The sequence below is a fragment of the Syngnathoides biaculeatus genome, chromosome 6 (genome assembly GCF_019802595.1).
Source record: "Syngnathoides biaculeatus isolate LvHL_M chromosome 6, ASM1980259v1, whole genome shotgun sequence".
In the NCBI taxonomy this organism is placed as follows: domain Eukaryota; kingdom Metazoa; phylum Chordata; class Actinopteri; order Syngnathiformes; family Syngnathidae; genus Syngnathoides; species Syngnathoides biaculeatus.
The window spans coordinates 24963076-24990538 of NC_084645.1; the positions used below are offsets into that span (position 1 = coordinate 24963076).

At 44.4% G+C, this 27463-nt stretch overlaps 1 long non-coding RNA gene and 1 other non-coding gene across 4 annotated transcripts in view; one reads left to right on the plus strand and one right to left on the minus strand.

Moving 5' to 3' along the window:
- The window catches only part of LOC133502116 (uncharacterized), an 82523-nt gene extending 58668 nt beyond the window's left edge, over positions 1-23855 (plus strand). The window contains exons 4-5 of one of the 3 annotated variants that reach the window (XR_009795363.1): positions 21029-21227; positions 21492-23324. This is a non-coding gene — a long non-coding RNA (uncharacterized LOC133502116). The other 2 variants (XR_009795364.1, XR_009795362.1) reach the window with 2 other exon arrangements.
- On the minus strand, positions 21517-21604 carry trnay-gua (transfer RNA tyrosine (anticodon GUA)). The gene is given in 2 exon segments: positions 21517-21552; positions 21568-21604. It is a non-coding gene; the product is annotated as a tRNA-Tyr (tRNA).
- Positions 23856-27463: the final 3608 nt, after the last annotated feature.

Sequence of the window (27463 nt, forward strand, 5' to 3'; positions counted from 1 at the left end):
CTTGTTCTTTCTTTGCCATAATTTCTAGTTGTGGCGATTTGTGCAAGGTGACAGTTATGAAAGATAAAGTTGTGCTAAGCATGCCCAAAAAAAATGGCATGTAAATTTGACACACCGTAGAGCAGAGGTCGGGAACCTTTTCGACTGAAAGAGCCAGAAATGCCAAATATTTTAAAACCTACTTTCAAAACAGTCATGCAATATTTCAAAAACTAAATCCAGATGTATTTGTGCATTTATGTTGAACCAACACTTTTAGAGTACAATACAGTCTCTGAATTCTTTTAAATAACATTATGTTGTTGCTAACCAATGATGACTAAAGCGCTTTTTACCATTTAACGTGACTTCAGGTGATTCCTGGTTTTGCTAAAGGCTTGATGGTCTGTTTCATACATCGTCAGATTAAGCTTCACGCAGGCGTTGAGATTTCCGTCCGTTAATCGTGAATGTAATTCAGTTTGATTTTCCATCATGGTGGGAGGATGGTAAACAGTTCTTGCCGACAAAGGTGTGTCTTTTATTCATTTGATTTTCTTGTCTTGGTGCAAAGTTGGCAAAATGTTGACTGGCAACGTCGAGTACGAAAGCTTTGGCATATTCCCCATCCGTGAATTTAAACACGGACCGGAACCCTCCACCTCCACAAAGGCTGTCCATTCTTGTTGAAAACTTCAGTGGTACTCATATTTTTTTTTCTTTGAGCGACCTTTGTGAAAAGCGTTTCCATAATTAGTTGTTCCGACACAATCAGCGTTAGACCCTTCCGCACCTGTGGACGTCGACTACCACGCAAAAAATACGGTAACCCACTAGGCCAAACTGTCTCTACGTCATATGTGTTACCTCCCTCACCTAACTACGGCAATACCAGTAGGACAAACCGTCTCTGCATGACAGCAATCACATGTACAGTTTGCCGTTATGAGGCTCCGCGGGCCGTATGCAACCGCCGAAAGACCCAGGTATGGCTTGCGAGCCATAGGTTTCCAACCCCTGCCGAAGAGAAATGTTATCAGGCCTCTCAAATTTGAATGAATAAAACAATTCGCAAAGTACACAAAATCAGGTTTTAAAGCTTGAATAATAAGAGACTCTCTAAGACGCTGTGGGCGTGTCGAAATGGATGCGGCAAACTAGCTTACGTGATATAAAAATACTTCAAAATTGGGCGTTGGATGGGATTCAATTGTGTGTGGGCCACGGGGGAGAGAAATGTGTTTCTACTCATAAGAAATCAATGTAAGACGTTTTGCTGCCATTTTCGTGTGAAATGCGTCCATTTTCAAGAGTACTTCGACGCTTATTTGGCGGCTTTGAGGTTCCCATGTTGTTTTCGCCAAAGAGGAAAGAGAAAGCGATTTGACACATCTGAATCACTGCTGACGCATACTTTTTTTTTTCACACCCGGGAAGTCATCGGTAGACGTAATTCTTCCCACTCGCACACCTGCAAGACTGCACCCCCATCCACAAACAGACACTCAACCGCAAACCCCACCCAGTCATCACCGGCGGGCTGGCCTCTGCGCCCCCGCGGCCTGCGGGGATGGAGGCTGACTGAAGCGCGCCTGCGTGGACGCATCGGGCGTGATTCGCTGCGGGGAGAAAACACTGAGCTGTTGTTTCGTTTGAAATATTTTGGCCAGCTGCGCTCGAAAGCATCGCAGGGTCACCATCCACGTGTGCGACGTGGCTAAATGAAACTCATTTGTCCTCGAGAACTTTCAAATTTAGCTTTAGGGCGCCATTGCGGCATTTTCTGTGGCTTTTTTCAATGTGAAGTTATTGCGATCAGAGTCAGAAAATTCAAAAGGAGCGTTTCATTTGGACAAAAAGGTCATTGCTTTAAGGTTTACGGAACAAAATGACCAAATTATCTCGCTGTTTTTGTTGTAAACCTTAGGGCGCATTTCCCAAAGAAAAAAAATCCAATATGCTTTTTCTTATTTTTCTTATTCTTTTATTCTTTCTCTGGGCATTCCGGTTTCCTCCCACATCCCAAAAACATACAACGTTAATTGAACACTCTAAATTGCCTCTAGGTGTGATTGTGAGTGCGGCTGTTTGTCTCCATGTGCCCAACCAGTTCAGGGTGTACCCCACCTCCTGCGCGTTGACAGCTGGGATAGGCTCCAGCATTCCCTGCGGCCCTTGTGAGGATAAGCGGCAAAGAAAATGGATGGCTAAATATTTATGGATGGAGATATATAAAAACAGAAGTGATACAGCAAAAAAAAAAAAAAAAGACTGACTCTCATCCAATCAGATAACTTCACGGGTTTGGAGATAGTCGGAACTTGAAAAACTCACTCAAATTCACATAACACAACTGCAGGGTCACGATTCACTACATCCATCCATTTTCTTAGCTGCTTATCCTCACAAGGGTCACGGGTAGTGCTGGAGCCTATCCCAACTGTCAACAGGCAGGAGGCGGGGTACACCCTGAACTGGTCGCCAGCCAATTGCAGGGCACAGAGAGACAAACAGCCGCACACACAATCAGAATCACACCTATGGGCAATTTAGAGTGTCCAATTAATGTTGCATGTTTTTGGGATGTGGGAGGAAACCGGAGTGCCCGGAGAAAGCCCACGTAGCCACGGGGAGAACATGCAAACTCCACACAGGCGGGTCCGGGATCGAACCCGGGAGCTCAGAACTGTGAGGCCGACGCTTTTCCAGCTGAACCACTGAGCTGCCCTATTCACTACAATATGTAATAATTGTACATTTATTTTTGGATTACAATGCACAGGAAGAGATTGCAGCAAACCTGCAGTTGTTACGTGGATTGTCGATACATAATTTGCTGCTTTTACTAGCAAATAGTTTTCCAAAACTATATCGCAACATCAAGATGAATATCAGTAAAACATATTAAATATCTCCCGAGGTTGTAGAGTTGTGAAGTTCACTAAAGTTTCCCTACAAAACTGTTTGCAAAATTCAGAGTATACGGTATCATCACAGGTCATAATTTTAGGTATACCATCACAGTCTTATGAAATCTGATTTACGAACTCTCATAAAGTGCCCCGTCCCACTGGCAAAGTGAACGAAAGCACCGTGTGTCTGTCTAGCTGCTCTTGTTTTGGGCAAAATAGTAAATTACCCTTTAACTCCAAAAATGCCAATAACTATTGTAAGCAGTGGTGTAAATATGAAAAATGTATCGCAGAAAACTGAGAGAGAAAAGACTGTGATAGACAACAAAGGAGTGACTTGGAACTTTGGTTGGACAAGACCCAACAGGCGCTGCTGTTTAATTAAAGGCTAACACCACTGAACCTGAGGAGAGGGGTGGGGGTGGAGCTGGGTGGGGGGGGGTTAACGGCATGTGGGTTCAAGATGTCAAAAAGCAGCCATTTGACTGTGACCGAAGCTACATAATTGAAGCCCTGCCAGCAGTTTTTCGCAGCGCTAGTATTTAAGTAGCAATGCTAAAAAAAAAAAAAAGAAACAGTAAAATTCTGGTGAAATTGCCCCGTCACCGTGTTTATTTGCGAGCCGGGTTTACCGTTACTCAGAGGAGTCGTAAACGCGCGGCGCCCAGGCCGCCCCGGCGACACAATGCGCTACTTGTTCCGTTTGCCGTACGAGGTCGTGACACTGATAACGACGCTTTAAAACTTTTAAGTGACTTGGCCTCGTGTTATAGTTTGAAAGACAAAAAAAGGTCCGGTGTGCGTAAGACGATTAGAGGCTTTGTCATTATTTCATCTTGGCAGTTTTGTTACGTGGGTCCACTTGTCACATTTTGCAAAATGGTCATTTCGTTGCCAGAAATTATCAATATATATATATATATATATATATATAATATATATAACATATATCTTGGCAGACATGGTGGATCAGCTGGAAAGCGTTTGCCTCACAGTCCTGAGGTCCCAGGTTCAATCCCGGACCCACCTGTGTGGAGTTTGCATGTTCTCCCCATGCCTGCGTGGGTTTTCTCCTTCCTCCCACATCGCAAAAATATGCAACATTAATTTGACACTAAATTGGACCTAGGTGTGATTGCGAGTGCGGCTATTTGTCTCCATGTGCACTGTGATTGGGTGGCAACCAGTTCAGAGTGTTCCTCCCCGTTGATAGCTGGGATAGGCTCCGGCACTCCCGCGACCCTCATGAGGATAAGCGGCTAAGAAAATGGATGGATGGGTTTTACATCATGCACGTCTTCTAAAGAGCGATTCCTATAAACAGATATGTCTCTTGTTCTTTGTTGTCGTTGCTACGTTGTTCTTTGTTCTTTGTTCTGGATGTGGTTTTTACACACTTGGCGATTGAAGCTGATTCTGATTCTGATTTTGTCCCATTTGAAAGACGCGTCAGTCCAATCTGCTCTTCCACGGTCACGCCTAAATATTGCAGTACCATATCTCTCATAAACTATACATAAACTAGTAGCCGACGTTTTAGAGACCATTATCATCATTTAAATCCATTTCCCGGACCCCTAAACACGTACTTGACTCCCTCACACACTAAACTTGCACCTGAACTGTTCCCCCCCCCCGCCCCCACCGGACCCCCCCACCACCACCACCACCACCACCACCACCTTAAAATTCACATACAATGAACACATATCACGTCGGGCCTGGATATACAAACGTCTCAATTTAGCTGCGGCTAGTCTAAAGCCCCCCACCCACCTGAGGAGAGTTAATAGGTAGGGGGGCGGACACAGGCATCCCCTTGTCTCCGGCTGGCAGACTCCCCCCCCCCCCCCCAGCCCCCCACACAAACACACACACACGTTAAGATGCACACTCACGGCTCCACACAGGCTACGTTATACTAAGAATAGACTAACCACACTTTGAGCTTGTGATTTCTCTGGGAGGCAGCCCACCCTCCACTTTTAGACGCGGCCGTGGCATATAAACACACTGCGTGAAGGCCAGAGCTATTTCAGAAGCCCCCGGTAGACTGCAAAAGCCTGCTGGTGACACACACAGGGGGCAAAGTTGTAAAAATAAATCCATAATTATTTTTTATATCGTTTTTTTTTTTTTTTTAACACAGCACAACGGGGGGTTTATTTTTGAACAGGAGTGTGACTGTTTGGTCACTTAGTTCTAGAGCACCGATTCCCAAGAAGGGTGCTTTGCTACCTCAGTGCGGCGTGAAACATCATGAGCGTTGCCCTGGGAAATAATAATAATAATGAGAATAATTTGACTTCACAAATATATCCTTGTTCGTTTTTGTACGTCGTGACACAAAAATGCGATACTTTTCCACGAGATGGCAGAAGGTTGGGTAAACTTGTGTTTACGGTTGCCAAATAAGTTTGGTGCTGAACTGCAGTCGGGGACAGAAAAATAAGAATAAGTCTGACACCCTTTATCAAAGGGTAAATACGCTTCCTATTCCCAACGTGTCGCAGCCGAGAGGACAAGATCCCGGACACAAGCGGCCCAAATGAGTTTCCTCCGCAGGGTGTCCGAGCTCTCCCTTAGAGAACGGGTGAGAAGCTCGGTCATCAGGGAGGGGCTCAGTGTCGAGCCGCTGCTCCTCCGCATTGGGAGGACCCAGGTGAGGTGGCTGGGGCATTTGATTTGGACGCCTCCCGGACGCCTCCCTGGTGAGGTGTTTCCACTGGAAAGAGACCCCGAGGACGACCCAGGACACGCTGGAGAGGCTATGTCTCTCGGCTGGCTTGGGAACGCGTCGGGATCCCTCCGGAAGAGCTGGAAGAAGTGGCCGGGGAAAGGGAAGTCTGGGTATCCCTGCTGAAGCCACTTCCCCCGTGACCTGACCCGGAAAAGTGGTAGAAAATGGATGGATGGATATTCATAACCTTTGCCAAATAGCTCAAAATTCTGGTTGAGGTTCCTTTTTATCTTGTGGTCAGTAAATTTGATGGACATGTTTTGGAAAGGTACATACCAGTCCACGTAAGGTCCCACAGGTGACGCTACCTGGCAGAAACAAACTAAGCCTGAACTCAAAGGAATTGTTTGTAGACCTCCAAGACAGGATTGTCTAAGGGCACAAATCTGGGGAAATCTCCAGCAAGGTTTCTGCAGTTTTGAAGGTTGAGCTCTGTTCTCCGTGAGTGGAAGAAGTTCTGCACAACCAGGACTCTTCCAAGAGCTGGTCACCCGTCTAAACTGAGCATTTGGAGGAGAAGGGCCAGGAACCCGATGGTCACTCTGTCAGAACTCCAGTTGTCCTTTGTGGAGAGAGGAGAACCTCGCAGAAGGACCAGCGTCTCTGCGGTGCTGCACCAATCAGATCTGCACGGTAGAGTTGCCGGGCGGATGCCACTCCTTCGTGAAAGGCACATGGTAGCCAGTCTGGAGTTTGGCAAAATGTGCATGAAAGGAAAGAAAATTCTCTGTTCTGATGGGACTAAGATGGAAGTCTTTGGTGTGAAGGCCAAGCATGGTGGTGGCTCCCACCTCTAGAACATCACTGAGCAATCAAAACTCTATGCAGCTCTGCTTAGCTTTCAGCTATAGCATAGCATAGGGGATGCGGGTGTTTATGAATGATAGTGCCTATGTGTGTATATATATTTTTTTCGCCATAGTGTGGTCAGACAGCTGGGCACAAAGTGGTTCTAAATTGTTGACCCGCCTCGCCGATCATATCACTGCCAGGTAATCTTTTTTTTTTTGGGGGGGGGGGGCGGGGGGTTTACAATGTAAATAACAGCTTGCACATAGAAAAAGGCAAATTAGCGTTACCTGTATTGAATGACTTTGTTCGTTTGTTGAAATTTCACACTTGATGGCCGGGCTGAAATTCCAGAATCCCAACTACAGTATATGCAAAACAAAACCATAACATGTCCCCTTTAAGAACCAGTTTATGGGGACATCGGTATCTGGCTACGTGCCTTCTCCCGCAGTACAAAATGTTCTGGGTCAGAGCAGCTGGCCTGAGGCCAAGCCAGCACACTTGGAAATAACTTGCTGAATCACCGTCAAGATGAACACAATACACGTACTGTAAACACTTCTCGACATTTATAGAAATAAAGTGGTGCTATTTATCTGCTTCCTACCTTGTCAAATAATTCATTTTTGCAAGAGATTGTATGGAAAAGTATGAAATCAATTTATCGGTGACTTTTCATAGATTAATATACAGTAATTGTTGATAATAACATGACGATAGCCAGTACCCAAAAAAGTATCTCGTATTTCCAAAATGGTCGGTGACCCCAGCCCTAAATCGATCCATAACAGCAAATGATAATTAATAGCCTGAAACCTGATCCTAATGGCCCGATCCCCTAACCCCATAACTCTTAGCTCCTAATCCTCAATCTTAACCCATAAATCTGAACCCTAACTAGCAAAGTACTGCTATAGGAACCACATTTTCATGCCTCTTTCTGTGAGGTTCTGGATATTTATTCTCGTTTTGGACTGTATTTTCCTTCCAGTCAAGTTCCCAGTTGGCCACCAAGTTCATAGGGTCCAATGTATGTTTATTATTTTTTTTTTTAATTACGTCTTTCCGCTAATTTCTCAAATGCGACCGCATGCAAATTGTACAAGGTAATCCCAGGAAAAAAAATAATCTATTTTAATGAGTCATTATCTACTCAAATATCCTTGTATCAATATTCTGACTCATTCGCGTGTAAAAATGATTCAACTTTGACTTCAAAAACTGTTGTGCGCGCAAAACAAAAGATGAATTGACGCTCCGGTTTTGGGCACCTTGGGGAGAACGTGACCCTGCAGCGCCGTCACAATGAGAAGCTTGTCTGGGATCCAGAACAGCGGCGGGCTTGTCGAGCCACTGCGGACTCCCGATAATTACTCATTTCTAAGATGGAGGTGATCATTTTATGAGCGTATGATTGACAACGTGAGTGGCAGTGCGGCGTGAATGCGGGAATTGTCGGAGGGTTTCGTCCGCGTTTGGCCGTGGGTGTCGGTCGGAATAGCGCTTGGTACACTTTTGTGGATGTTGACTTTTGGACACCTTCTGTACTCTATGAAGTTTTCCCAAATGATGAACTCTATGTAAACATGTTATTGTGTATACAGCAGATGATGCGTTTTATGATGTTCAAAGCTTTCCCAAAACACTAGAAAAGAAGGGTGGGCTGGCGAGATATTTTTATTTATATTTCTTTCATGTGGCAACCGATGCAAAGTGTCCTAAAATCAGGCTCACAGAAGAAAATGAACAATAGAAGTATTGGAAAAATATGACCAATTATACATTTCTGTAGTATAATGTATTCATGGAATAGTGGCAAATTTTCCATTTATTTATTTATGCGTCACTGATGTAGTGCACATGTGTCAAACTCAAGGCCCGCGGGCCATATCTGGCCCGCCACATGATTTCATGTGGCCCGCTGTGCCACATCTAGTGTGTCAATTTCCATGATGCTTGTAAAAATCTGTACCAAAATTTAAAATTGTCATGTCATAAATGATAAAGGTGAGATATGAAGAACATTTTTTTGTGTTACCAAACGTGAATAGTCGGAAAAACACATTATGCCTGATTTCTAATTCCAAAACTAGTTCATAAATTGATGATGTAGATATGATGAGATGATTAAATATTTTTGTTTTATAGTCATAACGGCCCTCTGAGGGAAACTAGAACAACGATGTGGCCCGTGAGAAAAATGAATTTGACACTCCTGGTGTAGTGGTACACAGGCCAGACTTTGGTGCGGCCAGCGTGGGGTCGATTCCCGCTCAGCGATGGTGTCGATATTTGCCCTGTGACTGACTGGCGACCAGTTCAGGGTGTAGTCCGCCTTTCACCTGAAGCTGGCTGGGATAGCCTCCGGCTCTCCCGTGACCCTTGTGAGCATAGGCGGCTTGGATAATGGATAGATGGATATTTATTTATGTAAATAATTGCCTGGTTATTTTTTCTTGGTCGATTTTTTTTTTTTTTTTTTTCGGGGGGCAGGCACCTTCTGATTCTACTGCATCAAAGTGCCCCAACAAAATAATTTTTTTTAATTGTTTTAATTATTAGTTTTTAGTGCAAAAGATCTTGAAATTGCTTTTAATTTTTTTGAAGACAAGCACAAATTTTCATTCTTCAAGTTTACGCTAAGGGATGAAAGTGGTTTCACATATGTACAAAAAAAAAAAAACCTGTTCATGAATTTCCATTCTTTTCAAAGCGCCGCCGCCTTCCTGGGTGGTCCTCGCCATGTGCCCACTCCCGGCAAATGTGGATATTCGTATACTTGCGTGCGTGCGTGCATGTATTACCGACTTACATTTTTGTCCACGTTGCTTCGCAAGCGCGCATTTTTTTTTTTTGCTTCGTGCCCGTCGAATTAGACTTTGCAGCTGTTTAGTGGGGTGATAATCCAAAGCGGGCAGCAAGCGGTTATGACATAACTCGCTGCAGCTGTAACTCTTGTCAGTTGTGGTCCAATATTAAGGAGTAAAAATATCCGTCTTTTTTTTTTGTCACGGGGAAGGAAAGTTAATTCACTGGTCCAAAGACTTCATCTTTGTTTGTTTTTTTTGTGGAATTGGAACTGAAATTCTTAAATAAATCAACTTTTTTGTGTGTTGTCGGAAAAGCAACCAACACTCAAATTTCAAATTTAAGATGGCAAGTTGACCAAATGAAACGTCCATCCATCTTCAATCACAATCACACCAAGGGGCAATTTAGAGTGTCCAAATAATCCATCCAGCTGTCAACGGGCAGGAGGCGGGGTACACCCTGAACCGGTTGCCAGCCAATCGCAGGGCACATGGAGACAAACAGCCGCACTCACAATCACACCTATGGGCAATTTAGAGTCTCCAAATAATCCATCCATCCATTTACTTTCCCGCTTATCCTCACAACGGTCGCAGGAATGCCGCAGCCTCTCCCAGGTCTCAACAGGCAGGAGGCGGGGTACACCCTGAACCGGTTGCCAGCCAATCGCAGGGCACATGGAGACAAACAGCCGCACTCACAATCACACCTATGGGCAATTTAGAGTCTCCAAATAATCCATCTATTCATTTACTTTCCCGCTTATCCTCACAACGGTCGCAGGAATGCCGCAGCCTCTCCCAGGTCTCAACAGGCAGGAGGCGGGGTACACCCTGAACCGGTTGCCAGCCAATCGCAGGGCACATAGAGACAAACAGCCGCACCCGCAATCACACCTCGGGGCAATTTAGTGTCAAATTAATGTTGCACGTTTTTGGGATGTGGGAGGAAGGAGAAAACCCACGCAGGCACGGGGACAACATGCAAACGCCACACAGGCGGGGCCGGGATTGAACCCGGGACCTCAGAACTGTGAGGCCAACGCTTGGTTGGAATTTATTACAGTGGTTTGGCTTCAAAATATTCACAAAATAAGCAATCCCATTACTTTTTATGAACCTTCCGTTTGGGTTCACCAATCGCAGTCTCCATTACATGAAGGGCTCAAGCTCACTGACATTCAAATCTGGGGCCTCATTCATGTAACCCTCCCGTCCCCCCTCCCAAATCATGTTTCACTTGACTTTGTGGTCTGGCATTTACTGACTTTCCACCTTTTAAAAGCAGTGCGCTAATCCAGCTGGACCCTTGCACTTCCCCTTCCCCCCCCTTTGAAAAGCAAAAGGGTGACCCAGGTGCTCAGGTCACGTGATTTCCTTGCACTCAATCCGCAAATCAAAACATTGTTTCGTTTTGGTTTTTTTTTTTTTTTTTTTTTTTTTCACTATTTGCCGTCGCTTTCGCCAGGTGATTTCGAGGAGAGGTGGCGTCAGCGGTGCTGCTCAGTAGTTTCATCGTAAACAATGCTGTGTTTTCCCAAACAATCTTGCGTTGTTGTGAAGGCAAAAGCACGCGACACGCACACTTCGCCCAGCAGTCGACCTGCCGTGAGCTGATTTGACATAAACAATTCGCGCAAGTCCGGACGTGTCTCGCTGCTTCCGTTCTGGTGATCGCGCCAGCGAGTGTCCCAAATCTCTCTAAAGGGACACTCGTGTGAGTAAATTGTAGCCTGGGCCGAAAATGTTGAATTGCAATGCTCATTCAAGCAGTGTCGTTCATATCAAAATTGTGCTACACGGATATTTTGTTATGTAGTTGATACGTGACCTTTCCTTTTATAGGTATTCCCTTACTTTTTCAAACTTTTACTTTGACTTATTTGATTTTATTTAAGTTAAAGGCAAAATTAAACTAATCAATCCATCTGTTTTCTTAGCCGCTTATCCTCATGAGGGGCCACGAAGAGTGCCGGAGCCTATCCTAGCTGTCAACGGGCGGGGGGCGGGGTACACCCTGAACTGGTTGCCAGCCAATTGCAGGGCACATCGAGACAAAACCATACAATCACACCTAGGGGCAATTTAGAGTGTCCAATTAATGGTGCATGTTTTTGGGATGTGGGAGGAAACCGGAGTGCCCGGAGAAAACCCACGCAGGCACGGGGAGAAATTATTATGAGGCCTGCATAAACCCATTCGATATTTCGAAGCATATGTTAGTATTTATATATTTTATGATGAATTTGTACTTGCTGGTGCTCTGGATTAAAAGTAGCAGTTGTATAAAGATTTTGCCTTCCTGAAAAATTTGACACTAATTTCCATTAGTCTGTCTATGGCATTTTAAAAATATTTGTTAGGATTTAGCATTACATTAGCAGATTTTCATTCGATTAATTTTTTTTTTTTTTGGTCCATTACATTAGCAGATTTTCATTCGATGATTTGTTTTTTTGTACATTTTATTGTTTAAATCCACAATATTTAATCCGCTTTTGTTTGACAGCAAACTTCAATTGAGCGTGCAAAATAAACAGCTTGAAGAAATCAGGCGTCGCTAAACCGGAAACATGTGCGAGCGGGACTGGCCACGGTCACTGAGGAATACTTTAAAAAGTGGGTTTTAATAAGTTAAAATGGGTAGCTATGACTCATTTGGTAGAATGGGTTGTCCAGGGACCAAAGGGTCGGCGGTTCAAATCCCACCATTTACTGTCTGCGGAATTTGAACGTGAATGGTTAACTCTGTGACGCATTTTGTGCACTGCGAAGGTGTAGAATAAATAAAAGTGCAGTAAATGCGTGTACTCCATTTAAATCATGTCCCACCCCCCCATGATAAGTGGTGGTGGGAGGGGGTTCACTATACCCTGCATTAGTCAAATCAATTGTAAGGCCAAGCTGTTCTCATTAGGAGTCAGGGACGTGTTTTGAACTTCTGTCCCCGCGTTTCCTGTCCTTTGTGTCGGGCCTCATTTAATCACCGTTATTGATCGTTGTAATCGGCGCTATTGGCGCGCACCTCATCTGGCGCCCACTCGCGCGGCGCTAACGATATGCGGCCCGCCGTCCTCGCCCTCCCTCCCATCTGTTCGGCGCTCCGTGCGGATGCGGCCGCCTTCATTAAGGCCACGCGGAAGCCGTTCGCTGTGGATGTGTCCGACCCGCCAAAAAGACGCTGAAATCACACTTTTTTTTTTTTTTTTTTTGGGGGGGGGGGAGGGGGTTCTCACACACTCACAGATACAACACTACACTGTGAACATGTTCGGGATACATGACAGACCCACGTCAGGTTCACCCGGAAAGCTGAATACCGTTCTGTATACGGAAGATCAATCCGCGGTGCGAAGTCGTGTCGGCGTTGCGAGCGGACCTCAAACAAAGCTTCCACAAAAGCGGGCAAACGAGCGAACGCGACGCTGGCGAGCAGCTGTGCGGAAAGAGCGAGGACGAGTGGCGCTGATAAAGGCCGCTGGCGCGCCCCGGCCCGGCGGGGCCGCCGTTTTTACAAGCAGACGAGGCCGCCTTTTACTGTCTGCTAACTCTGCGCCGACAGATGTGTTTACACAGCACCTTTATTGCCGCTCATTAACGAGCTGTCGGCAAAACTTGCGCACGGGGTTGCGGGCGAATTCAAGGCACGGTGGAAGTTTTGTTTAAAATGTCTGTTGCAGGTTGCCTGTATCTCAAAACGCCACCGTACTAATACTTCAATTAAAAAGTACTCTGGTACAGTAGAGTAGATTGGAAAAAGGTGGTTCCACCAAGAAAAGATTAAAAGTGAACATTGTAGTGGGCCAAGGTTTTCATCTGAAAAAAAAAAAAAAAGCAGGTTTGATTCTTCCATCCATCCATTTTCTTTGCCACTTATCCTCACAAGGGTCGCTGGGAGTGCTGCAACCTATCCCAGCTGTCAACAGGCAGGAGGCGGGGTTCACCCTGAACTGGTTGCCAGGCAATCGCAGGGCACATGGAGACAAACAGCCGCACTCACAATCACACCTACGGGCAATTTAGAGTGTCCAATTAATGTTGCGTTTTTTTGGGGATGTGGGAGGAAACCGGAGTGCCATGAGGAAACCCATGCAGGGAAACTCCACCCAGGTGGATCCGGGATCGAACCTGGGACCTCAGAACTGTGAGGCCAACGCTTTAGCAGCTGATCCACCGTGCCGCCCTTTGTGCAATATATTGTAATCAAATAATTGAAGTCCATTTTTTCTTCCTGTATTTGTTTATGTTTAAAGTGTAGATTGTGACTTACAACAAATTTGTTTTATGGATGAAAACTTTGCCCTACTACACTACCGTTCGTCATGAAGCTGGTACTTGGAATGTTCACTTTTTGTCTTTTCATGGCGGAACCACCTTTTTCCAATCGACTCTACTGTGGGTGGTACAGTGGGATCAGCTGGTAAAGCGTTGGCCTCACAGTTCTCAGGTCCCGGGTTCGATCCCGGACCTGCCTGTGTGGAGTTGCATGTTCTCCCCGTGCCTGCGTGGGTTTTCTCCGGGCTCTCCGGTTTCCTCCCACTTCCCCAAAATCACGCAACATTAATTGGACACTCTAACTTGCCCGTAGGTATGATTGTGAGTACGTGCGGCTGTTTGTCTCGATGTGCCCTGCGGTTGGCTGGCAACCGGTTCAGGGTGTCCCCTGCCTCCTGCCTGATGACAGCTGGGATGAGCTCCAGCACTCCCCGCGACCCTCGTGAGGATAAGCGGCAAATAAAATGGATGGATAGATGGATGGATATTGCACAAGAGTTACTGTAACTAAGTGATTAAGAAACATGAAATGCAAACGTACTAAAGTTAAATACAACGGAACTGTATTTAGGCAGCACTTATCTTTTATAGTTATTCAATAATGTCGTCAACGTGTTGCGTATTTCTTCTGTTTTTGCACCGTGGCCCTGAAGCCAAGCACTCACAGGGTCCAGCCCCCAATGGCTTCGCCTGCCTCACTTTGAACTGAACTTTTACATTTAGGTTAAACTCCCACAGCAGCTCATTGGAATTCAATCTTGCCGTTTACAGGAGTGTATGTTTTATTTTTAGTGATAGACATAAGCTAGTTATGGCCATATTGCATAATGTTTCTTCTTTAGCACAATGCAATTTTGCGAGGCCAAAAGGGAACATTTATATACATACCCAGTGTAGCTTGTTGTGCTTCAGTTTCCGTTATTTCATATGGGAGGAAGAATGTGTGGTTTAGCCCACCCCCCACCCCCAAAACATATGCGAATTAATTGCACAATCAACATGTTTGAGCACTTAGCGGCGGATAAATATGACAATAGATGTAAAAGATTTGTCGCTTGGATAGCGCATATGGCACATTATGGCTGCGGTGCCAAATATTCACGCCTGTTGCAGCCAGCAATAATTTTTCAAATGTTGCAAGAGGAAATAACTGTGGAGCACCCCCCCCCCCCCCCCCCAACACACTCACAACACAATCCAGTCCCCGTCATTAAAAGACCAAAGCGATACTGTTTATTTTGCTGCCGCCTATTGTTTGTTGCTATTGCTGATTTGGAAGGTCGACATAATTGCGATTATTGGACTGTACAGCAGATCGGCCGCGCTGACAGATAGCGGACTCTCTCATGTCGGGGTGGGGCGCGTACACGGCCCGCGAAAGCATTTGAACCCGCCTGCCGTCCCGTTCCAAAGTGGAAAAAAAAAATTGCGATTGGCCTGCAACCAGTTCAGGGTGTACTGTTAAGATGTGGACTGAACTACGCCCCCAGAAAGAGGAGCAGGAGTAGTGAGTGGGCTTTAATTTTGCAGGATTTTGGATATCAGTGTTTGCTCTGGCCTGCTTCCAAAGGCCCCCCCCGCTTCTCTCAGCTGCTTATAATAAGAAATAGAGAGGAACCAAAGGGTGAAAGTGACCCAAAAAGAGAGGGAGGGAGCAGGAAAGTCGTCGGAGGGCCACAGTAACGACTTGACCGTCCTTGACTTGTGAGAGCCACAATGGGAATGGGGGAGGGGGGAGTAACATGAGAAGGAGGAGGAGGAGAGTAACTGCGCAGTAACAATAAGTGAACAGTGTAAGCTGAAAAATTTGAAAAAAATCCAAAACATCGATCACAGTACAGTGTAGCTGGGAGGGGGGGGACCACTTCATTCTTTCCTGTGAAGGCCAAGATCAGCTAGTGCAATGGTTTTCAAACTGAAGGGGGGGGATTGTTTACATTTTTTTAGCCATTTTTAGACCCCCAATCCCCCCTATGCTGAACAATTTTTCATTTCCACCACCCCTTCCCGGTTTCCAATTTTCATCACGATCACGTGCTAGCACCCCGCAATCGGAGAAAATATCAACCAGTTGGGGGCACGGAATAAGATTATCTGCGTAAAGGGAGGTACGCCCCAAAAAATATGAAAACTGCTAACGGGACAAGCCGAAAGAAAAAGAAGAAGAAGAAAATGGCAATATTGATGAGTGGCAGTCATTTGTGGTCCCTATCGTTTGCAATTAGTGAAAAATCCACAAATAATTATCATGATGGACACTTATCATACAGTATGCAGTATTTTTTATGCATTTAATGCTTGGACATTTTTTTTATGATCATCTGTTATGATTTCCAGATGACCTCGAATGAGCAATATGGGTTGTACCAAGCGCAAATGCACAGCAGGCGGGGGTGGAGGCCAGCAGAGTTCTTTTGTACATTTCTAAAATACTTCAAGTTGTTTTCCAGGCACGCTGACTATATAACTGCCAATATGAAATTATAGCATTCATGTACACTTTGGGCTGTCCGGTGAACTCCGGTTTGTCATGGGGGGGGGGGGGGGGATGCTTTGTTTTAAAACCAACATCAACAAGTGAAAAATGTGTCATAGAGAGAACCCGTTATATAAAAAAAAATCATTTTAACTCTCTTCCACATTTTAATCACTCTCAAACTTGTTAAAACGCACCTTTTAAACACAGTAGAAACATCCGGATTGCAAATGTATTGAAAAGGCTGCCGGTCTTGTCGTATCGGTGCGTTGCTGTGCGCTTTTAAGAGGCGGAGCCTGATTGGGGGTGTGTGTCACAGGTTGCCGAGTTAATAACAGTGAAAAAAATTATTTGAACACCCTAGTTTATTGCAAGTTCTCCCACTTGGAAATTACAGAGGGGTCTGAAATTTTCATGGGAGGTGCATGTCCACAAAAAGAAAAATCCAGAAATCACAGTGTATGATTTTTTTAAACGATTTATTTGTGTGATGCAGCTGCAAATAAGTATTTGAACACCTATCAGCTCGAATTCTGACCCTCAAAGACCTGTTAGTCCACCTCCACTCCATGTATTATCCCGAATCAGATTTGATATCTAAGTGGGAGAACTTGCAATATAGCAGGGTGTTCAAATACTTATTTTCTTCACCGTAGATACATTCCACAAGAAATTGTATACCGGGGTGACATCAGATCTCCACATCTGTCTGCGAAGCGGTGCACAAAAACGCACAAATAGTAGTGCGTCGTCACTTAGCACGCTAGCGTCACGTGTGCCATCAAGCCGGAATGAGTCGCAGCCAGAAATCGTTATCATTACCCAAGTAACACATTTTACTGACAATCAATCAATCAGCACAAGAACAACACGCGACTTTGATTTCGACAAAAAAAAAAAAAAAAAAAAAGCCCAAGCAGCGTTTAGCCTACGCTGTGTAGCGACTCCGCCGTCTCCCTCTGATCTTTTTATGTCGGTCCTTGTCGAGGCCTGGTAGTGGGGAGCCACATGTGTCCGACACCTGCGGAGTGACACGGCAGATGTGACGCTGCAGCCGGATCAAAGCCGCTTTGATAATGCGCTGGAGGTTTACACAAGACGCTTGAAAGCGTGCAACGCCGGGTGCAAACTTGATTGCTCATGCAAGCCGATCTTGCAAACCAGGATTACGTCTGCCACGCGGGAAATATTGGGCTAAATTTGTTGTGTTTCTGCTTTGTCTTTCAAATCAGGTGGAGTAGACGGGGGGGGATGCAAAGTGAAACCAGACCAATCCAGCTGAAATCTCAGTTGCAATGCCCTGGAAAACATTAGCGTTAGCATGGGGTGTAAAAATCTTCAACAGAAATAACATTTACTTCAAAGTATGAATGAGGACTTAAGCAAGAGCGAAGTCACTTATATCTGAATTTAAAGACGCGTGTACAAACAGAAGCGGACTCTCGGTCAACATGCAAACGCAGCTAGCGATTACGCATTCATTTTGTTGCATTTTCAAGCTATTTTGCGTAACGTTTGCCCGTCGTGTAGCCCCCACTAAATAAATATAATTCCTGAGTCGACTTGATGTGGACGCCTTGTCGATAAACGATCTGTCTCTTTGGCTAGTTAGCATGTCAAGCTAACAGCTAACTGAGACTAACACCACTGTTTTGGAACCACAGTACAACCTCGGTTCTCGACCACAATCCGTTCCAGAAGTGATTTGTTCGAAAACCGAATTGATAGCTCCTATTACAAACGTAGCTACCGGGATATGTCTGCGTACAGAGGCTGTGTTATAAACAATAACAACGGGTGTCGTGGATCAGCTGGTCGGGCCGCACGCGTTGTTTGCGAGTACCGATCTTTGTTCGAAAACAGAAGCAATAAAATCTCTAAATTTTTGTTCGAAAACCGATTTGTTCGAGAACGGAGACGTTTGAAAACCAAGTATTCCCTGTATTCGTGTTAGGGGGGCTGAATAACTTATTAAACAATGAAATAAATCATAATTTGTTGTCACTTAATCGCGTTTACAGCCGTGTGCCTCCTGCCGTGACGATATAGAGTAAAACAATTCAGTTTGTGAGACATTGCTTGATTAACACGCGCGCAACTGCTAATGTTTCCTGTTACCGTACAACCTCGATCCTCGACCACAATCCGTTCCAGAAGGCGGTCCGAGAAGCGATTTGTTCGAAAACCGAATCGATTTTTCCCATTACAAATGTAGCTACCGGGACACGTCTGCGTACAGAGGCTGCGTTATACACAATAACAACGGGCGTCGTAGATTAGCTGGTCGGGCCGGACACATTATTTCCAGGTTTTTTCGCGGTGTGTTTGAATTCACAATAACAACCAGCGTTGTGGGTTTGCTGGTCGGGCCACGCGTGTTGTGTTATTTGCAGGTTTTGTCCGGGTCTACGCTGTACTGATTTTCATTCAAATACAGAAGCAAAAAAATCTCGAAATTTTTGTTCGAAAACCAATTTTTTTCAAGAATGAAGACGTTCGAGAACAGAGTATTCACTGTATTTTGTTTTATTTTGATAGAAATCCTTTGACACAAACTTTTCTTTTTTGTATGTGTCCGTGGTGTGCTATTAGGTCACTTTACGGTGCAAGTTTGGCAACAGGAAGACGATTTGGGGGATAAATGAGACAGGAAGGAAGCAGATACAGGACATACTTCCGGGGCTACGTTCTAAACATTTGTGTTGTGTTTTGATGTTCTTGCGCTTGACGATAAGGAAGATCCTCAGATCACTGCGTCGTAAGCACTCGGGGGACAGCTCATTACGCATTTGTATGTCTCGACAAAGGAAAAACACACATCTCCGTCCCAGAGGCTTTTGTTTGCTTACTTTGCTGGCCGTGCCCTCGCCGCAACGCTACAAGTGTCACCTCAGGCTGACACTGTTTTAAAATCTCAGCGCTGCCCTTTGTGGGACTGTGAAAATCCACTTGGATGTGGAATTAAGGGAGGGGATTTAATCTGTTTGCGCTACTGTCAAAAAGCCATTCAGAGTGATCAAACCCTCAATCACTCCAGCAGCACTACATTAACTACCACAATTTCTCTGGTGATATTTAGGATTTAGTATTCAACTATCCACAATTGTTGTTTGCTTGAGATTTCGGTGTGATTCTACACTTCCTGATAAAAAGACCAGATTTCGCAGCAAAGTAGGAGCACGTTTTTTTAACGGTTCCATCCAGACCCAGGATGGCTAAGGTAGCGGAGAATAAAGGGCAAATCTCCAGTGTTCCTTTACACCGACCAGTCTTACAGTAAGAGGACAATTTCGTTTTGATTATCTGACAAAAGATGGCCAATTTAGAGGGTGAACTGAGTGTCAGATATGTTCAGATTTCAACACGTATTCGGAACTGTTTTAAAATTTTGACACGAATCTGAAACAAGATGGCCAAATGGACCTTTCCAATGGAAATCTTCGGCTCCGCCCCCTTAGCCATGTCCCGCAAGCTTCCAAAATGGCGACTGAACAGAACATGTTTGAAGGGGATTCTCTATCGCGTATTCCAGATAATATTGAGGTATGTTTTTTGCCAAATGTGTCAGACTTGTCCGAGAGACGTCTACAGAGAAGTCTCAACTATTTTACGCAAGGATACGTACATGGAATTAAGATTTTGGACAGAGCAGGATGCAATGTAAGAGTTATAGCAAAACATTGGTGATTGATGCAAAAAACGTTTGATGCCTCACAAACTTCATATTGAAATCCAACAGAATAAAATAGTGGAATCGTACTCCACATATAAAGCAGGATGAGTACTTTTTTCACGGAAAGATCACGAGTAATATTGTAGTCTTTAGAAGTGAGTGGGTGTATTCATTTGACTTGGCTCATAATCGAACCCAGTGCTTTGTTGATATTGTCCAGATTTAGTTGGACGTGCGCTCTTCCGCAAGCCTTAATCCATTTTAGACACTTCGTCAACTGTGTTTTACGCTTTTGGGAATGAATCAACCGGGCCAGGATATCTTTCATCAGAATTGCACGTTCCCCAAGCGCATCTGAGGACCATTTTCTTCGTAACATTAACTTTTCCAAGCGCACACTACTGACAACCGCCATTGCTCATGGGACAATACGGCGAGAGGGGCGTGTCAAGCCAGGGGTTAAAACAATTCAGCTATTATTGTATGAGTGATTGACAGGTCGGAAAGGTCCATTAGGTACAGCGCTCGGCCAGTCAAAGTTTAGAATCAGCGCCTTCAGATTTTGAGTAGTTATTCCAGGAGCAAAGCAAGAACCCAATTCATTTGGATTTACCTGACACACAAGATGGCTTACGTAGATGCGCAATTATTACTTGCTGCATTTTAGCACAATCCCCCACATGAATTATAAAGTGATCCTATCTAATCTATCATTTTAATCTTAACGTACTCCCTCTTTCTAGCTATATATATATGGTATATGTGGTATCTGACAAAAGGTGACCAAGTTATTTTAGGGCCCCACACGAGGATTGAAACATTTCCAGTCACAATTTTTAAACTACGTACATCTTTCCCCTTTGTTGTTGTTATTCCAAACGTGAAGAAAGAATTCTATCCATTTTGGCTAGCGACACAAGCTGATTATGGCGGATCAGGGTGTGTCAGTTACGCAACATTCTCTGTACTTTACCCTTCGAGAATTTAACGGGTCAAAGAAAATCATTTAATAAATATCTGACTCTGACGTTAGCACATGAAGTTGATGTTCGAGCGCAAAACCGGTGCGCTGTGTGTTCCTTTTCGGCGCTCCACTCTTGGGAAGTTTTACATATTTTAATGTTATTTCTGTACTAGATTTATTTTTTTACGAAATGTTGCGGCATGACGATGACTTGTAGAGTGTTTTAACCACTTCTCTCTCCATCGATTTCCGAGTAGTGAAACCAGAACTCGACTACATAATTAGAACTGATGAATGAGAAAGTTTTCCAGTCACGCAGGTCAAATTTCATTTTTGATGCTCTGACCGTCTCAATTCCTTATCAAAGTATGTTATAATATCAGGTCTGACTGACTTCCACTTTGAAGGAACTTCGGCGGTGGCGGAGGCCGTGAGCCGAGACTCTGCGTCAGTCCCGTCCGAAGAACCATCCGAATATTCAACATTATTTACAGCCATAGGCTCAAACCTGTACGGACGTATTCCTTCGTCTTCCCGATCAACCGATACTTCTATTTCTTCATCAGATGAGGATAAATCCGAGAAATCAGCGCTTACAATAACTGTGTAGGAACACAACCGACCACATGACATATCACATCTGCTCATGTGACTCCCAAAATGTCAGCGACCGGGAACATTCAAAATTACCGATTATAAACAACCTGAAATGATATCTGATGAAAATCTTTATTTTAAAGTTACAGTAGCAATGACATGACATATCTGATACATATTTATTTTCAATAAGTGGACTTCCTCTTTAAATAGCCACACATGGAGACAAAAGAGCTGTCAAAGTGAAAATCGCCATTGTTTTTGTGTTCTTAGAGAGCGAGCCGGAGCCAAAAGTTATTCCTTCGAGCCGGATTTGAACCAGCGACCTAAGGATCACTGCGTCAGGCACCTACAGTCCTCCGCTCTACCAACTGAGCTATCGAAGGCCTTGTGTGCGAGTTGCGCTTATTCCTGCTGTCACCCGACACCACGGAGCGGTCCTGTCAGCAGCTGATTACGGCACACCCATAGACAAGCAATCATTCACACCTATAGACAATTTTGAGTCTTTTGCGGTTAGTGGGATCTAAGAGGATCCTCCAGAAAACCCACACAAGGACTGGAGCATACCATGTAAACTTCATACATGCAGGCTGGAAGCCAAGATTTGAACCCTTGGACTTATGACTGTTACTTCACTTGTTTGGAAAAACTGTTCAACCGAATCAAGTCCCGACTTCTCACATTGGTCACATGGGGGCATACTTGAACCGGCGGTGAGACTGCGCCTGCGCTTGCTGGCCTGTTGCAAGACACACACACACACCTAAACATACACACACACACACACACACACACACACACACACACGCTCCTCCTCACCGAGCCCCCCCCCGCCAACCCTCTTTTTGAAAATCCACAATTGCCTTTCACCACTGCAAAACACACACGTCTGCTTAAAAACACACACACACTTTCCCCACGCTTGCTCAGACACACACACACACACACACCACACACACACACGCACACGCAAGTATTGGTACAGGAAGTTAAACTGGAAGAAAATAATCATGCGACTGCATACACATTTCTGGGAAGACTTATACAAGAATTTTTTTTCCCATGATTTATGAAAAGTTACTCTATGTATACAGAGGATATGAAAAGTCTACACACCCTTTTCAAATTCCAGGCTTTTGTGATGTAAGAAAAAATAAAAAGGCAAAGATAAATATGCCAAAAATATTTTTCACCTTTAATGTGACTTGTAGATTTGAATAGAATTTTTTTTTCCAAGAGAAGTAAAATAAACGACTGAGATGTCTATATGTAGTAATGTTCAGAATTTCTGGAGTATAAGCACGCACCTGATTATAAGCCTCACCCAGAACATTTTTAAAAGGAAAAACCATTTTATACATACATAGGATGAAACTGTCTATAAGCCGCATGTGCCCACATTGAAACATGACATATTTAGTTTTCAAATTTTTAATAATATACCTTAGCTTTTATTTTCCAAACAGTGCCTGTGATGCGGCAATAACACATCAGCAATACGGTAGTAACACAGCACTAACAGGGCTGAGTAAAAAAAAACATCATACCGGTAAAAGTCACTGAGACACGGCAGTAACACAGCAGCAACACGGTTCAGGCCACCTACTTTTATTACCTCTGAAAGCTTTTTTCGTCTTTTTACGTTGCTCCAGTTCTTCCCGCTGCGGTTTCCAGCATCTCACTGTTGATTCATTTACGCCAAGTTCACGTGCAGCAGCTCGGTTTCCTCCTTTAGCGGCCAGCTCGATTGCTTTTCACTTGAAAACTGCGTCATATGTATTTCTTCTTGCATTTTCCATGATGATGGGTCTGTTCATGCCGATTTTATTCATGCACAAAGTGCAAAGTTACATTAAACTTGCGTCTTCCTCAACACACGTGGCGGCCATTGGAAAAAAAAAAATCCATAAATTAGCCGCATCGTTGCATAAGCCGCAGGGTTGAAAGCGTGTAACAAAAGTCGGTGCTTATAGTCCGGAAATTACAGTCATCACATTCAAACTGATGTTAAATGCAAGTCCGCACCCAAGTGCGACCATTTTAAGTGCCTCTGATTAACCCTCAGCACGGTTCAGCTGTTCTAGTTGGCTTTACCTGACGTTCTCTTCCTAGCAGGAGCCTGAAGGTTTTGTGCTACCACTGACTGCTATTGGAAGTGTTCCCGATCCTCTCATCCTTGTCTGAGGCCCCAGTTCCAACTGCAGAAAACCACAAAACCAGAAAACGATCCTGCCGCTGCTGTTCTTTCCTTCTTTTGCTAATGTTTGCACGTAACATAGATTTTGTAAATCATAGCTAAAAAGTTGAATTTTGTTTTCATTAGACCATATACAAAATTCCCCAAACTCATGTGTAAAAATGTGATCATCTCCGAGAAACCTTTGAGCAATCAAATAAAATGCCGGGAAAAGCCAACTAGAACAGCGCGTCTTATTTATGATTAATCAAAGGTGGCTGCTGGTGTGTACTAAATCCCCTTTAATATGTTTGTTTGGTTATTTCATAACAAAGCCACGTCCCAGTTAGTTATTGTTTTTCCATTTCAGTTCAGTTGATTTCTAGAGGTCATATTTCACATTATTTTATCACGTAACACCACCTATGAGCTAGGGTGTGCAGACTTTTTCATATCCACTTTGTCTTGCCTGAGTGACTGCGGCAGTCGGACGTTAACGTAGCTTTAATTATTGCCTGCTAGCAAACTAATGGCTCATAAAAACAACCATAAATTATTCAAATCAAACTCTGTTCCGTGGCGTGCTTTTAAATTTCATATTTTAAATGTGAGCCTAAAATTGAAATGTGAAAAATGTCTTTTTATTTATTAATTTATTTATTTATTTGGCTTCTTCCGAGCATCCTTTTGGTTGTTGCGGTTCCTTCACTGTAATTTATCCTGGTGGCTTTCGGCTCATTCAGTTCTCAACCCCTCACCTCAGCGACCCTTGCCCGCCTTCAGCGGCGACTCTCTCCCGAGGGACTCGCATAATATCTGGGGGTACGCACTAGTAAGCGAGCAGATGGCGTGCTTCCCCCTCTCATCTCTTATTTTTTTCTTTTTTTTTTTTGGTGGCATCCACTGGGAATCGCGGATGCCTTCAGGCATTCCTACAGAGGCCTCGGACAGATAAGTGAGTTACGCAGTTGGCCCCCATCTGGGCTTGCAGGACGCCTGGCCCGCAGCTGACAAGTGCGCGTAGAACTGGTCTTCGTATTTTGGGGGGCGGGTGAGGTGTGTCCATAGTAATACGGTCATGGAGAATTCATGCAATCAAATATTCATTTCTGTGTATCCTTCCATGATTGTTTGACCGATTAGGCTGTTGAGTATGTTTGTTTGTTTTGTTTTTTTTTGGGGGGGGGGGTGGGGATGATAGTTTGTGTTTGATTAAATCAGAAGATTCCAAAGTCCGACGGGACCACCAACCATTGTTTAGTGAAGAAAACGGGGCGTGATTTACACATTTATACAAAATAATTATTTGAACACGTCGTAAGAATCTTAAATCGTCTTTAACCCTATCAAGGTCTCCTAGATATTAATTACATCCAGTGATGCCTTGAGATACGAGTGACCTGACTTAAAACCCAAGTGTCGTCCCTATAAACGTTCTAAAACAGATATTGAAATGAAAAATACATATAACGTTATTCACTTCAACGTCTATATGAAAAAATAAATATGAGCGGAGAGCGCGTCATCCATGCGCAAAGTTGGGAAGTGTCATTTGATATCCAAGTGGTCGCCATATTGGCTGCATCCTCTGTAAGTGACGTCACCGGACATTCACCATTGAAAACACGCTGTGCCACCTACTGTGGGACACGGAAGCTCTTTTCAAAGAAGAGAACATCTCACAATTGAGTGAAGTGACCGGGGAAATATTGCCCTATCGTTTGGAGTCATATTTAGATGATATGCGGATCACTTCTAACTAACAACAGACTCCCAGACAGTATGTATGAGCCAGCCCGGCCGGATTCGTCCGCCCACCTGCTATGGGACACAGAAGCTCGGCCAAAGCCGTGATCGGCAGACACGACGCTGATGGACACATCGGCACATTTAGCACCTCTGACTTATGGACGGGGATCGTTGGTTACATCCTCCCCCCCAACTATTGTTTTTTTTTTTTTTAGTAGCTCTGTACACACCCACTTGTCATTTAGAACCCACGAAGCTCTCGTCCTTTGCACCCGTACAATCCATTTTTCACGACGAACCGGGTCTTTTTGAAAAGTATGAAGGGTAAATCCATCCTCCCGAGTGCTCAAGCAATATCCAGCAATGCAACGAGCCGGCATTTTGGCTAACACGAAGGAAAAACGAGCTACCTTCCCGCAGGTAAAACTAATAGAAACAAACGAGTCCACTTGAATGCGCTACTGCCTTTAACGTCACTTCCTGCTTCTCGTCAAAAAGAAATCCTTTGAGAGATAGCGGGAGTTACAAAAAGCCATATACGTCAAAATCATGTTTTGTGGTGAAAAAACAGATGGGTCCATACCGGCTGCCGGGTTTTTTTTTTTTTCCATTAATAACATCCTAAAAATCATCCATTTCATGACAGTGGCACTTTAAGTCAACATGGCACCCCTTTAAACAATTGTATGATACGGACCGCAACACACGTACACAAAATATTGATTAAAAAAAATATATGTACAGTATTTGACAGTTTTGGTCAACACAGAAATCCACACAAATATTCTGTTAAGTCCTCCAAAACAGAAATCTGATCACATGATTTTAAGAAAATGAACAAACAGTAGTAGATACATTTCTTTCGCCGATGTTATTTACAGTACTGAGTCAAAGTGGTTCCGAAAGTGTCTGTGGTTTGTGTTTTCATGACCGCATCGAGCGGCGAGGTCTGCCGCGTACACTTGAGCGGCGGTACTGACTTTTGAGCGCATCTTTGTACGTTTTTGTCTCCGATTGTGGACAAATTTGGTCCCATTCTTGAGCAGCTGACGGCGGCTTAAAGGAACGTAGCATCTGTTGTGAAACAAGGGGGGGTGGCAGCAAAGGACGGTGGCAGGGGAGCATGTTCGCCTTGCCAATTTCCCCCTTTCCCATAGCTGGGGGGCTTTGTGTGCCGTCCATTGACCCTGCCAATCCTCATCCGCGCTTGACTCGCTGCATATCTGCCTGTGGTTATGCGGGTTTACGTGCCCCCTTTCAGCCATTGTCCGCACGCGTGCATACAGTTTTTGGGGAACCGCGCATCGCATTCACGCAGAAGCGGCCGCGCATCTGTCCTTGGCTGGGGACGGCTTCCTGCATCATCGCCACGGTATTCCGGATGGAAAGGTCTTTGACATTGGGAACACTGCGCACGGTCGATTCCCGACTAGTGTCTTTCTTCGATTCCTGCAAGTATAACAGCTTTGTGTTTCGGCTCATGTCACACACGAAGTACATTTGTGAGTACTGTACATTAAAATGAGATCACAATTATTTCATTATAAAGTGATGCCTTAATTTTTTTTTAGATTTTTGTTTTACGACCCCTGGGATTGGCTGATAACTCCCAAAGATAGCAGGATAGCATCCAGCACATCATTTTCCCATGACGAAATGAATGATAATAATTTTAATCCATGCCGAGCAGCCCAATTTTTTTTTTTGAAACATGTTTTTATCAAGAATATTACGATACAGTATTATACCTTTTGTAAAAACATGGTGAAAAATTTGGCCGCTGGTCTTTGGGTGGGGCATTCCCAGGCACTCACATTTGACAAGCGTGATCACGCCCGTGCGCCATCGCACTCGCAAATCTGCACAGTCGAGCACGAAAAATCACGTAAAATGTGTTACGAGTAGAAAAAAATAGATAATGAAAGACGGCTCCTATTTTGTGTAGTCTTGACATTAATTTATGGGTTTATTTCATAAACGTTGTTAACGTTTGTTAACGTGTTAACAAACACGTTAACGTTGTTACGCCTGCTCCTGAACGACCGGTATTCACCCAGAAGCAGGAAATGCAAGCTAACCGTACTCAGCATGTGCGGAAGTGATGCCAAAAGCGCATTTTCAGAGCTGCTTCATGTAGTGCGAGCGCATTTACGTTGAAAGTCATCAACATCGTGAGGCATGTCAAAGGAAGTTCAGTTACACCAGGGGTGCTCGATGCATCGATCGTGAGGCAGTTTTGGTTTGGATCGTGTGACGGCGTGACCCCCCCCCCAAAAAAAATGACATAAAGGCGGGTTCTCGCAAGCCAGCCTCCTAT